The 13,099-nt window shown below is 36.1% G+C and overlaps 1 protein-coding gene and 1 non-coding gene across 5 annotated transcripts in view; one reads left to right on the forward strand and one right to left on the reverse strand.

The window, feature by feature from the left end:
- LOC122089469 (gamma-secretase subunit APH1-like) overlaps window positions 1-13,099 on the forward strand; it is a 51,198-nt gene that overhangs the window by 26,795 nt on the left and 11,304 nt on the right. The gene's annotated exons all lie outside the window — the stretch shown is intronic.
- Window positions 1,632-1,780, reverse strand: LOC122090191. The gene has a single exon (XR_006143434.1). It is a non-coding gene; the product is annotated as a 5.8S ribosomal RNA (ribosomal RNA).

The raw sequence follows: 13,099 nt of genomic DNA on the forward strand, positions 1-13,099 counted from the left end.
TCCCTTTTTCTTTGCTCTTCTAGAACCTGTACAAAAATGGGTGCTTTTTCTACATTGTTTGCCTTAGTGATTGGGGGGTTTTGGGGAAGACCTATATGGGGCACCTTTCGGGTGTGGGATGCTCGTTTAACCTTTATATTCATCTTGTTCCTTGTGTAAACTTACAAATAAAAGATTAATAGGAAAATTTGGTAATGGAAGAGAAGACGATAATGACAAAGAAGGTTAAGATGAATATTTTCAGTGCCTTTAACTTTAACAACAGACCTATTAGCCAACGTTACAGTAGCAAAAGACTTTTGAAAAGAGGAAAATATACCAGACATACCAGGCATATGATTTGATGCGCTTGAATCAATTATTCAAGGTTGAAAAGATGAAGAAAAACATGCAGTAGCATTACCTGTTTGGACAAAAGTAGTAATGGAAGGCTAAGGAGACGGAGTTTGAAATTGAGCATACCATGCAAATTCTTCATCCGTCATCTTGACAATTTTACCTTTATATTGTCCAGGCTGAGAAGACTCAGTAACTGCTGCTGAATTGAACTATTTCTGATGGGGTTTTCCATGAAGTTTCCAACAAAAGCGTTGGATATGTCCTGGTTTGCCACAATGGTAGCATGTTCATGTTGCCCCTGAACCATTTGAAGTATTGGAAGTACCAGAAGATTGCCCCTTACCACCTCCACTACCAATATTACGAACCCCACCTCGATTATTATTTTAAGACACAATAGCAGAGTTATCTGTTGGTGTTGGTGTAGGTGCAGGATCATGAGAATTCCGTCGGGTTATTTATATGACTCGAGAAAAAGTGTTTGCAAGAGATGCCACGTTGTTACCTCGAAGAATAGGAGACTGACAGCATCATACCCAGTCCAAGACCACCCAAAAATCCCATAATTGCGAGTTGCTCTCGCTGGTTCTACATCTTTTGGACATCACTACTAATAGGAAGTAGAGTGTTCAACTCCTTGTACATCCTCTTGAACTCAGCAAAGTATTAAGTCAAAGGTCAACGCTTTTGATCATCCCTATAAAAATCCTGAGATATTTCATAGATTCGAGAAAGGTTATTCTGTCCAAAATACAGGACATTTAGATAATCCTATAACTCATTGACAGTATCAATGTGAGTAACAATATCAACGATAAAGTTATCCATCGAGTTCAACAACTGTCCCAAATGTGCATCAATGATATCCCACGTAATATCAGTAGCAGCCTTCACCTTTGTAAGATGACCCTTTTGGTCACAATCAATCAAAACCAACTACATTATTTTCTTCCATTGCTGAAAATCGTCAACTCCTACGAGCTTCTTCTTTGTGATTCTATGAGATGATGAGGATATCATATCAATAACGACATTCTTTGCCTCAGTGTCAGCCATTGATGTAAAAAATATAATGAAGAAATACCAAAGAGTAAAAATTGACTCACAGAGAACAAAGAATCAAAGAACAAATCATATAATTGATTGATCTTGTGCAACTGATTAATCCTAATAAGAGAACAGCTGAAATCTTCGGACAAAATTCCACCAAAACACCAATAGATTAAGGATTAATATCAAATCGCAAAACCCTAACTAGGGAAAAATTACGGTTACTTGCCGTTGGGGTTGTAGTGCTCTGCGTGCCCTTAGCCTGATGGCCTAGGGCGCAACTTGCGTTCAAAGACTCGATGGTTTATGGGATTCTACAATTCACACCAAGTACCGCATTTCGCTATGTTCTTCATCGATGTGAGAGCTGAGATATCCATTGCTGAGAGTCGTTAAAATAAGATTCGGATTTAGGATGACGAACACCACACCGATGGACGGTAATGCCTTTTGGATTGAATACGACACCTTAAATCTTCCAAAGATGGATTGACTTTATATTTGGAGATTTGCCTTTTGTTGCTGCCTATATTGATGATATACATGTTTTTTGAAATAAGAGAAGAACATCATTAACATTTAAAACATGTTTCTTTCCTATTCCAAAAACATGGAATAATTCTGAATCCTATGAAAATAGAATTAGTAAAAACTTCTATTAATTTTATTGGGCTTATATTAACCAAAATGGTTTACAATTACAAGACCATATTTTGGTTAAAATTAAATAATTTTATGATAAACTTTATAACAAAAGACATTTACATCAATTTCTAGGAATTCTTAATTATAGTCGTAATTTTATTAAAGACCTCTCTAAGAAGGAGAAGCCTTTATTGTAAAATTACATAAAGATATTCAATGGACATGGACACCTTCTATAGGTGTCCTTGATGATGGTGGAGTTCTGTAAGACTAAATTCAAAGAATTTTGTAGACTTTGAAGGTGACATAAGGTTTTGGAGTGGGAGATTGTTTTGCAGCTGACTTATTTGAAGATAAGAGAAGGATTCTAATGGGTTTTGTGCTCATTGAATTTCTGAAATAGGTGTCCAAGATGTTGCAGAAATTCCTTGTGTAGGATTCTGAGAATATGATGGGGGGTGTTGGGAAAAAGGAGAGAATCCCTGGGTAGGATTCCTTGGAGAAAATTGTGTATATTGAAGAGATCTACTTTGATTAAGGGATTCTTTTGGTAATTCAATCTTCGTTGCAGGTGTTCTGGACGAAGTTGCATATCGTGGAGCAGGGCCAAATTGCTTTGAAGTAGGATTCTGCTTGGTTCAGCCTTGGCATTGCCTTTGCCTTTGCCTTTATCCTTATTGATTGTTATCCAACCGTTGTAAGGAGGTTGGTCCATGGCTTGCAAGAAAATTTTTTGCACTATTAATATATTCAATATCAAATCTATATTGACTAATTTTATTATACCAATTGATACACCTAGCGTTTTCTAAACGCTTCTTAGACTTCAAAAAGTCGTAAATTGTTTGGTTATCAGTTTTTATTAAAAAAAATTATGGAATGAGATAAATTCTAAACTTTTGTAGTCGATTAATAATAGCTAATATTTCTTTTTCAAATATAATTTAATATATTTAGGAGGGTGTAAATTTGCTAGAATTATATCCGCAAACTTCCTTGTCCTTTGGGTTTTTCAAAGGTTGAGCTTTTAACACTACTCCTCAATGTTCCGTCCTAGCATCTATTTCTAAAATTAGAAAATCACTAGGGGCTAGAAAATTAGTGGGAGGAAGACGTGTTATCTCCTCTTTAATTTGTTGGACTACTTGAGTGTTAGAAGTTGTCCATGATTCAACATTTTTATGAAATTTTTTCAATAAAGGCTTCTCCTTCTTAGAGAGGTCTTTAATAAACTATTACCATAGTTAAGAATTCCTAGAAATTGATGTAAATGTCTTTTCTTCATAAAGTTCATCAGAAAATTCTTTAATTTTAACCAAAATATGGTCTTGCAATTGTAAACCATTTTGGGTTAATACAAGCCCAATAAAATTAATAGAATTTTTTTCTAATTCTATTTTCTTAGGATTCAGAATTATTCCATGTTTTTTGAATAGGAAAGAAGCAGGTTTTAAATGTTGATGATGCTCTTCTTTTGTTTGAGAAAAAACAAGTGTATCATCAATATAGGTAGCAACAAAAGGCAAATCTCCAAATATAGAGTCAATCCAGAACATCCTTTCGAGGGATGAAGTATCCATCAAATATGATATTCTGGTTAAGCCTCTTATAGTTGATTACCATACGGTCTTTTCATCGCTTTTGCTTAGTATGGTTTCTCACTATGGAAGTAGGTCGAGTAGATGGTTTTATTGATTTGAGATCTAACAACAACAACAACAACAAAATATAGCCTTATTCCAACTAAATGGGGTTGGCTACATGGATCCGCAAGCATTTGAAAAAAAAAGACTTTGGGGCATCCCACTCATGAACAATTGGAAACTCGGATCCTAGCCCTCCAGACAGCTCTATTAGATGCCATACTTGAGTGAAGACTTAAGTTTTGCATGTCTCTTCTAATTAACTTGTTAATGGTCATTTTTGACCTGCCCCTAGCCCTTTTAGCTCCATACATTTGCATCTGGTCACTCCTTCGTATTGGGGCATCCAAGGGCCTCCTTTGGACATGACCAAACCATCACAATTGACATTCTTTGAGCTTATCTTGAATTGGGGCAACTCTTAAATCCGATCTAACCCGGTCATTTCTTATTCTATCTCTCAGGGTTTTGCCGCACATCTATCTCAACATCCTCATCTCGGCCACACTCAACTTATCTATGTTACGCTTCTTGACTGCCCAACATTTTGTACCATACATCATAGCTGGTCTTATGGCAGTCCTGTAGAATGTTCCCTTGAGCTTTAGAGGAATATGTCGATTGCATAACACTCCAGAAGCCCCTCTCCATTTCATCCATCCTACTTTAATTCTGTGGGAAACATCATCAATCTTACCTTCTTTGTTTAACATAGAGCCTAGATATCTGAAACAGTCACTTTGCGGGATCCCTCTCCCCTCAATTTTCACTTCTTCGCTATCAATCCTCGATTGACTGAAGTTACATCTCATATATTCCGCCTTCGTTCTACTTATCTTAAGACCTAAAATTTGAGATCTAATAGTTCTTTTAATTGTACATAAAATTCTCTAATATCTTCATCAAATAATAGGATTGGCTTAACTCGAATAATCTCATTAGGATCATCGAGGTGAATTTGACAGAGTCGAGGACTTCTATCCCATAATTTTAGAGGGTTGTCACTGAAATTATCAGATAATTCCTTGTAAAGCCAATGTGTAGGTTCAATTGTCATTACCTGTAAAGGTTTTGGTTTAAATCCCTTTTCACAACAAAAACTATGATTAGGGAGAATAGGTAATTCTACCTCCTTCTGTAGGTAGTTTAGAATAATTGATCGTGGTAGTACTTGTAATGGTAAATGATTTTGTAAAAAGGTGTTTCCTAAGATAAAATCACCGTCCATAAATGGAAAACAAAGGATTTTTTGAATAATAAATTCTATATTTCCTAAATAGATGGGTACTTTGAGAGCTTTATACTTTGAAGTAACTCCTTGGACATAAACTGACTTTTCCATTTTTGTGCAAAAGTATTCAGGAATTGCATTTCGTTGACAAACAGCATTGGTTGCGCCTATGTCCATTAGAATATCTAAGCTATATTCTTCAATTTGTGGGAATTTGAAGGCGCCTTTTACATAAATAAATTTATTACCTTGATTAAGGGTAATGTCATATCTTCATTATTTATTGAATATCTCTGATATGAAATCATTTTTTATTCTTCAGACTGTGTATCTGAAGCCATGTGATCATATCCTTTATAAAAGGAGGCCATAGGAAAATCTGATACAGATCTTCTCTGAGGTATAGAGGAAGTAGAAGATTCACCAGAATGAAGGGAAGTAGATGGTCTTCTTTTAAATTATAAATTATTTCCTGATGCTAAAAAATTCAAAAGTCTGGGGTTCAAGCTTAGGATTTGACTGTGGGAGGATGTCTGAAAGGAGCCAATCTTGAGGGAGTCTCAAGTCAGTCTAGTTAAGCAATCTTGGTTGTAATTCATTTTCGAATGCTTTTTGGTTCGAAAATTTCCACAGATCGTTTATCTGTTGGATTTAACTTAGTATAAGTTAAATTGGTTAATTCATGGAGACAGCGCCATGAAATAGCAAGATTATGGCTATCTGATCTCATGCCCATGTTTTAGGTTTTGATCTAAGGACAACTGAATCACAAATATTTGGATTTGTGATAGAGATAAAATAGTTTGGCTTTATTTTAAACCATTTATGGCCTAACACCATATTGGATTCCATTCCTCCTATGAGAGCTTTCACAGGATTAGAAATGAATTGTTTATCAAAAACAGCAGCCACAATTGGGACCAATCCTTGCCGAAATAAAGCTGTTATTTCAATTTGGATTAAACCTACATGAATATATCTTAGCTGAGAATGTTTTTTTCTGTGACCACTTAATTTGGTCTTTATTAAAAATAGGAAATTCTAATGTGTTTTCATCAGTTCCTTAAGTAGTGATGTTTCCACTAGCTTGATCAAAGGAACGAGTAGACCAAAAATTTAATTTAGAAGATATTTTGTATATTTCATCATAAGAAATCTTCTTATGTTTTTCATAAAGAGACAGCATTTGATAAATCAATAGAAATATCTTCTTGACCGAAATCGGAAAGTGATACAGTAGCTTGTTCCCGGTGTGCAACTTGCTGAATGTGGTCAACTTCATCTTCTTTTGGATTAGAAGTAGATGGAGTGTTATGCATCATAAAAACATATTCAGTATCTGAATTGGAACAAGAGGATTCAGATGTACTATTTAACTCATACAGGATTTCTTTAGAGGCAAATATTTCATAACCATAGACTTTCAAAATTTTTTTGTTCAATAAATCTTATCATCTTCTTATGATTAGATTTCTGCTTAGGACATTCATTAGAAAAATGATCTAAATCATTACAAATAAAACATCTACAATCTTTCTTAGTTCGTTGTTGAGATGGTTTGGAAACCAAAGGTTTTCTTCGGACAAAACGTCTTGTTTTATAATTTTTCTATTATTTTTCCAAGGGTTCCATTTTTTCCACTTAAATCGTTTAGTGTTTTTATATTTCTTCCTTGGTTTCATATGAGATTGTGGTTTCCCAAACTCATATTCAGAAACATACTATTTGTTACACAAGGAATGACTTATCTTATGTTTAATTGCTTTGGCTGCTTTAACCTTTAAGCAATGATCTAAGATTTGTCTAAAAGCAATTCAATTACCTAGGGAATCTGTACCACCTGTGTTGGTGAGAAATTCTGGATAGGTTTTAATACACAATTCGTCACTAGGTGGGGGTTAATTGCTCTAACCACTGAGGAGATTTATCTGCATTTAATAACTGGTAATAGTGATTAAATTGTTTAGCAAATGGTTCAAAGTAATTCATATCATGTAATTTTAATTTTGTTAAATTAAAATTTACATCATCTATATATGTATCCGTTGTTCGGAGACCACAGAATTCAATTTTAAGTAATTTGACAAATTCTGTTAAAATTTGTTCAAACGACTTAAAATTATCTGTTAATTCAGCTCTTTTAGCTTTTCCTGCCTCTGTTACTTGGTATTTTCTAAGAAACTACCGAACGTCTCCTTGTAAGGTTCCTGCAATATAATCTAGAAATCTTTCTTTAGACCGAGTAGTTTTATGATTTGAAATCACTACTGTGAATGTTTGAGCCCATTCGTCAATAGCAGTTTCATAGTCTTTAAAAAGAACATGTATGAGGTCAAAATATGTTCCTCCTGAAGCGACATTTCTTTTGTTAAGATCGTCGATTCTGTATTAGGTAGGAGTTGGTGCTTGCTCTTCTTCTTTTGTTTCAAAGGTTAAGAGATCTTCACCAAAATTTGTTCTGCTACGTTGTTGAGGAGCAAAATCTGGGCCTTTTTCTAGATGGTCTTGATGAGAAGGGATTCTTCTCTTCCTCCCAGAACTAGACACTAGTTGTGATGAGTCTGGTTCTCGTTTTTCATCAGAAGATGAGGTTCCCTCTGTTTTCGGATCCGAATGTGTATGGTCCGAATTCATATGTATGTTGTCTTCGTCGCTGTTCGAGTCATCACTGAACAACATGTATTGATGACCTTGAAATACAGATTAATGTTCTGTATAAAAGGTTTGCATCATTTCTAACAATTTAGATTGTTCAATTGGATTAGAATATTTTTTATATTTATATCTAGTTTTCCAATGATCTAATATTTCCTTATAGTAAGGACAATCAGATTCGTAAGAAGGGGTCTTGTCGAGTCAGAAACCATAGAAATACATAAGAAATTTGATCTAGAAGGATAAGGTGGTACCTTATCCAATTGGATTTCCATTTTTTCTATTTTTTCATTTAGTTGATTAAAGAGAAAAAAGAAAAATCCATTAAACTATTTAAAGTACTACTAATAGAACTTAGGGTAGCTTCTGCATGATATGTATGAACATATTTATCTTGAAGTTGTGATGCACAAGGAAAGGTATTTGGATTCATTGTAGATTTCTTCACTATCTATAAAACTGGTGCCTAAAACCGTCCCTTTCTTATAAATCTGCAGCACAATGCTCACTAATGGCCACTCTGCCTGAACAGAAAAACGCAGATGCAAAAGATGTGTGGGCTTTGTTTTACAAATGGAAAAGAAGACCACAATCAGAAAATCAATCCTGTACAAACACTCTTTTTTTGTTTTTATTTATTTTTTTACACAATCATGTAATTAAACACAGACACACTTAAAAAATTAAACTTACACAGAACAAATAAGCATACACACTTAATACATAAATGAATAGAAATAAAACCCATGATAATATCCTTAATACATAGATACTTGTTGCCGTCCACAAGTCGGAGGCTAACAACGGATGTTGTACCTTAGTAGATAGGTGAGATGATCTACTATAGATCGGCGGTAGTCCGCACTGATCCATAGCCTTGATACTGAGATCAGGTTTTTTTTTTTTTAGCTATCTTACAGAAGGCTTAGCGAAAGGGAGCCGCAGTCTCTGTAACTGAAGCTCTCAAGCTTTTCGATTATCTGATAAATTTTCACGATAAACTAATTTTTCATAAAATTAGAAAAAATTGTCTTTATGAAAAAGCAAGACATCTCCTACCCAGGGAATGCTTTCAAATTATCAAGAACATATGTGAAGAGGGTAATTATTTATATTTCAAACAGATACTACAAAAGTATCTGAAAGCCTTGTTTTTTTCAAAATAATTATCTAAACTCTGAAGAACTTTTTTTTTATCCTAACTCTGAACCCTAGGATATGCACACCATTGAATGGGGTTTGTATGGAAGACTTGTGTTTCAAACAGAAGACACAGGATTAATTGATCAACTCTCTATGATTATCAAAACTATGATCTATCATACAATAAAAAATTGGCGTTTTTGCCTTGGTTTGGTTTTTGAAATCTATTCTTCCCTTGGTTAGTGTGAAAGAGAAAGATTCATATATTGGACCACCCAATATTGACGAAGATGTTTCTTTAGAAACAATCCAAGACAGTCACGGTACACAAGTCTGGACTGCTGCTTTATTACAATTACGAAGAAAAACTCAATAAATTCTCTTTCATTATACTACCAAAGCAACTGATGGGAGAGGATTATTCTGTACTAATTTTGATGCTGAATATATGTTAAGTCCTCAAAAAGAAGTTGAAACCAATCAATTTCTGGACAATATACAACAAGTATTAACATTGGATGGACCACTGGAATTACTTAAGGAGGTTGAGCATACAATTGCAATACAAGAAGCGATGGATACTGATTTAATCAATCTCGGTGACCATACTTCCATAGGCAGTTATTTCTGTAATTCAGCATAATATTGATAATATGATGGAAAAATGATAAAATCTCTATTTCCATGCTACCCTAAGTTATGCGGGTGGTAAAATTATAGATCTAACCATGCCAAAACTGGTGCAATGACGTCATGTCCTTTCTATTGTGAGTTCCTTGGCACCGACTACGCCGGTGGTTGTGTTTAGGTTGGATGCTACAAATTAGACAATATGTCCTTAATAAGTTGTTGAAGAAAGCCTCCAAAGGGTTTCCAAACTGTGACAAGAGTACAGAGATATGACCAAAATCGATTTTGGTGATTCTGATTTGCTAAAATAAAATGAAAGAATAACAACTTAAACTTGACTTTTACCTTACGTCGGCCTTTTCTATCCAACAAAAAAATAAATTGGCAACGGGTTTTTTTTTTTATCTATCTGCTTTAAAATCATTGATGATTTCAATTGAAAAAGAAAGATGGTCTCTCTCTCTCTCTCTCTCTCTCTCTCTCTCTCTCTCTCTCTTATGATGATCAAATTCTTGTCTCTTTCATCAATAATCAATAGGATATCTGCTCAAAATAAAAAAATAAAATAAAATAAAATTTAGCTACTCGTTAAGATTACGATGACTTGTTGATTGATTTGATGTATAGTCAAAACCTTGACAGCTTTGGTCGATTCTTCCAATCCTTGAACGCTTCAATCTTCAAATCATAAAAACCCAACCAACAATCACTATGAGTGAATACTTACATAACATATGATTGATCACAGTCAATCAATCCTTCATTAAAAATTCAGCAAGTTAGGGGATGAAACCACCCCTCTAAGTAATCGTGGACCCTTTGAGAAGAACCTGTAACAACCCTAGTTGGAGAAGAGAGGTTGTTACTGATAAGGAAGAGATGAGCTTTGATCGATTTCTCCTTTAGAGATCAAGGCTTTGATACCATGTAGAGAGAGAGAGAGCAAAGGGAGTCCCAATCAATGAGGTTGGGACTGCCCTCCTTCATTCATTAAATATAGTAGCTATTACATATGTCCTACCAGGATTAGGAGAGAAAAAATCGAAAACTAAACTAACTGCTAACTCCTTAAAGGACTAGAATACCCTATGGGAGGAGTCTCACGACTTGCGCTAGTCTTAAGAAACAGGGATGTTAAGTTGTAAACCTGCAAGTTCCCCTATTAGGCAGAATCACAAGCTAGGAGAGGATTGTGGTCCTTCCCTTGTTGTAGGGAAATACCAGAGGCTATTGGAGAAGCTGATCTATCGGTCTTTGACTTGCCTAGACATTATTTATGCAGTATGAGTGGCGAGCTAGTTTATGCATGCTCCCAAGAATGGGCACTTGGATGCTGTATATTGCATCCTCAGATATTTGAAGTCCTCTCCAAGGAAAGGACTATTGTACGCCAGGAGCAACCACTTGAGAAGAGAAAGCTACACAAATGCTGATTGGGCTAGATCCATCTCTAACAGATGGTCTCCATTAGGCTATTACACATTTGTGGGTAGCAATTTGGTCACATGGAGGAACAAAAAAGAGCCTGTTGTGGCTAGGTCAAGTGCAGAGGCAGAATTTAGGGCAATGGCTCATGGAGTTTGTGAACTTATATGGTTGAGATAGTTGGTTCAAGAGCTGGGCTTTGACACTGAAGGGCCTATGAGACTCTACTGTGATAACAAGGCAGCTATAAGCATTGCTCATAATCCGGTGCAACATGACAGGACAAAGCACATTGAAGTGGACTGACACTTCATCAAGAAGAAGATGGATTTTCAGGTTACATTTGCACTCCTTTTGTTAGGACAAATGATCAATTAATAGACATCTTCACCGAAGGGCTCATCTGTCACCAGTTTAGTACACTTGTATGCAAGTTGGGAATGCATGATATTTATTCTCGAGCTTGAAGGGGAGTGTTAAAATTTATGTAATAAGGTTACTTTAGAAACAGGTTTGTTATATTCTTGTCTGTTATTTTATTTTCTGTTTTTCTCTTTTACCTCCCTGGGGAGGTGTATGTAATTCCTTATATTGTTAGTGAAGTAATATAAATGTGGTAGAGAATATTTTATCTAAACAAAACATTCTACCATCTCTCTTGTTCTCCCTTCTCCTTCAACCTTCTCTCATCTCATCTCACCTCTCCCTTCTCTTGTTCTTTTGCTCTCTTACATTCCCTACATTTTATCTCATATATTCCAACAATTACAATTGATGAGTGCCTCTTTATAGGCTTACATTGCTGAATTCAAAAAAGGAAACTTAGGAAACTAAAGCTGGAAATAAACTTTTTAACCTGAACTCTAACTTGCAAACTAAGAAAGAATAAGTTGGAGATAACAAGTGAACATAAAAGTAAACTAGCCTAAGTTATAAAAATGGCAACTAAATCCTAGGATAACGAAATAATTCAATGGTTGCTTGGGTTCCAATCTTGGAGCTCCTTTCTCCCTACAGTTGCGGACAGCTGTATGGGGCTTCTAGAAGATCTTCATGGGACAAAACTTGGCTGAGAAAAGATACTGTCAATGGAGGAGAATACCTTGCCGTGGAGGGATCCAAGAATAGAAACAAAATATTGGGACTTGGAGTGCTGGACAGCTGGATCAATGGTGCCAAATAGGGGAGCTTCTAGAAGCTCTATCGGGGGCTGATTGGGGCTGCATAGGAACTGGTTCAATGACCCCAAGAGGGCTGGAAACCTGGCTGAATAGCTAGCCCAGAATAGGCCAGATCTAGACTGGTTCTTTGAGTGGCTGAGTCCATCTACGTCAACTCTCCCCCTCTTACAAAAAATCTGCCCTCAAATTTTATAAATTATTAGGAAGATACTCACGTGGTGCACTCCCATCATCAACCCATAGAAAACTTCAGGCAGCTCCTTGAGCACATGGATGTAGTTGTAAAGGCACAGTTGATGTTCTTCAAGGTACTTTAAGGAGATGACGAATTCCATGGGTTCAACTTCCGTCTTAAGATGTGTCCATAGGGTCGTCTTCTACTTTATCTTCTTCAAGCTTGGGCTCTTCAAGGTCCTGTTCAGTACTTGCATCGTCATCAATGTTGGCAATTGCGTCTAAAGTGTAGACACCACGCTCATTTGTCTCACCTTCTTTTCCAGCACCATCCTCATTGCCTTCGGTGGTGGTATGGGCATCTCAATCATCATGGGGTTGTGGTTCACATACTTGCATCTTTGGATTGGCTTCAAGTGCTGCAATGATGGAGTTGGTGTTCTGTCGATAGGGTCAGAAGTATCCATAGCCTCTACAATGGAAGCACTTGATTTCTCCTTCTTCATTAGTCATAGGTGCTTTACCCTTTTCCATGGTGGCTGGTGGAACTTTGTTGGGAACATTGGTTGTCCTGTTGTTAGCCACATTGACCCTAGAATCAACAACTGGTGGGAAGGGACATCGAGGGGCTGACTTGAGCAAGTCCTCCGCCTCCAAAGCTTTATCAATGCATGCAATGAAGGATGTAAGTTCAACCACACCAATTTTGTCTCAGAGGTCATGTCTTAGGCCTAATTTGAATCGAGACATTATCAACTCCTCATCCTCATTATAGGCACTTGTACGTGATAACAAATCATTAAACTTATCAATATATTCCTCCACGGTCTTTACCTTGTCGAAGAGTGTTTAGAAATCATAGAGACGTCGATAAGTTGCTAGAAGGTATCACCTTAAACTCCTCCCAAGTACAGGGCTCCCTTCGTCTCTGGATAAGCTTATTCTCCTCAGCTTCCACCAATCCTTAGCAGCTCCCGTGAGTT

The sequence above is a fragment of the Macadamia integrifolia genome, chromosome 9 (assembly GCF_013358625.1).
Source record: "Macadamia integrifolia cultivar HAES 741 chromosome 9, SCU_Mint_v3, whole genome shotgun sequence".
Classification (NCBI taxonomy): domain Eukaryota; kingdom Viridiplantae; phylum Streptophyta; class Magnoliopsida; order Proteales; family Proteaceae; genus Macadamia; species Macadamia integrifolia.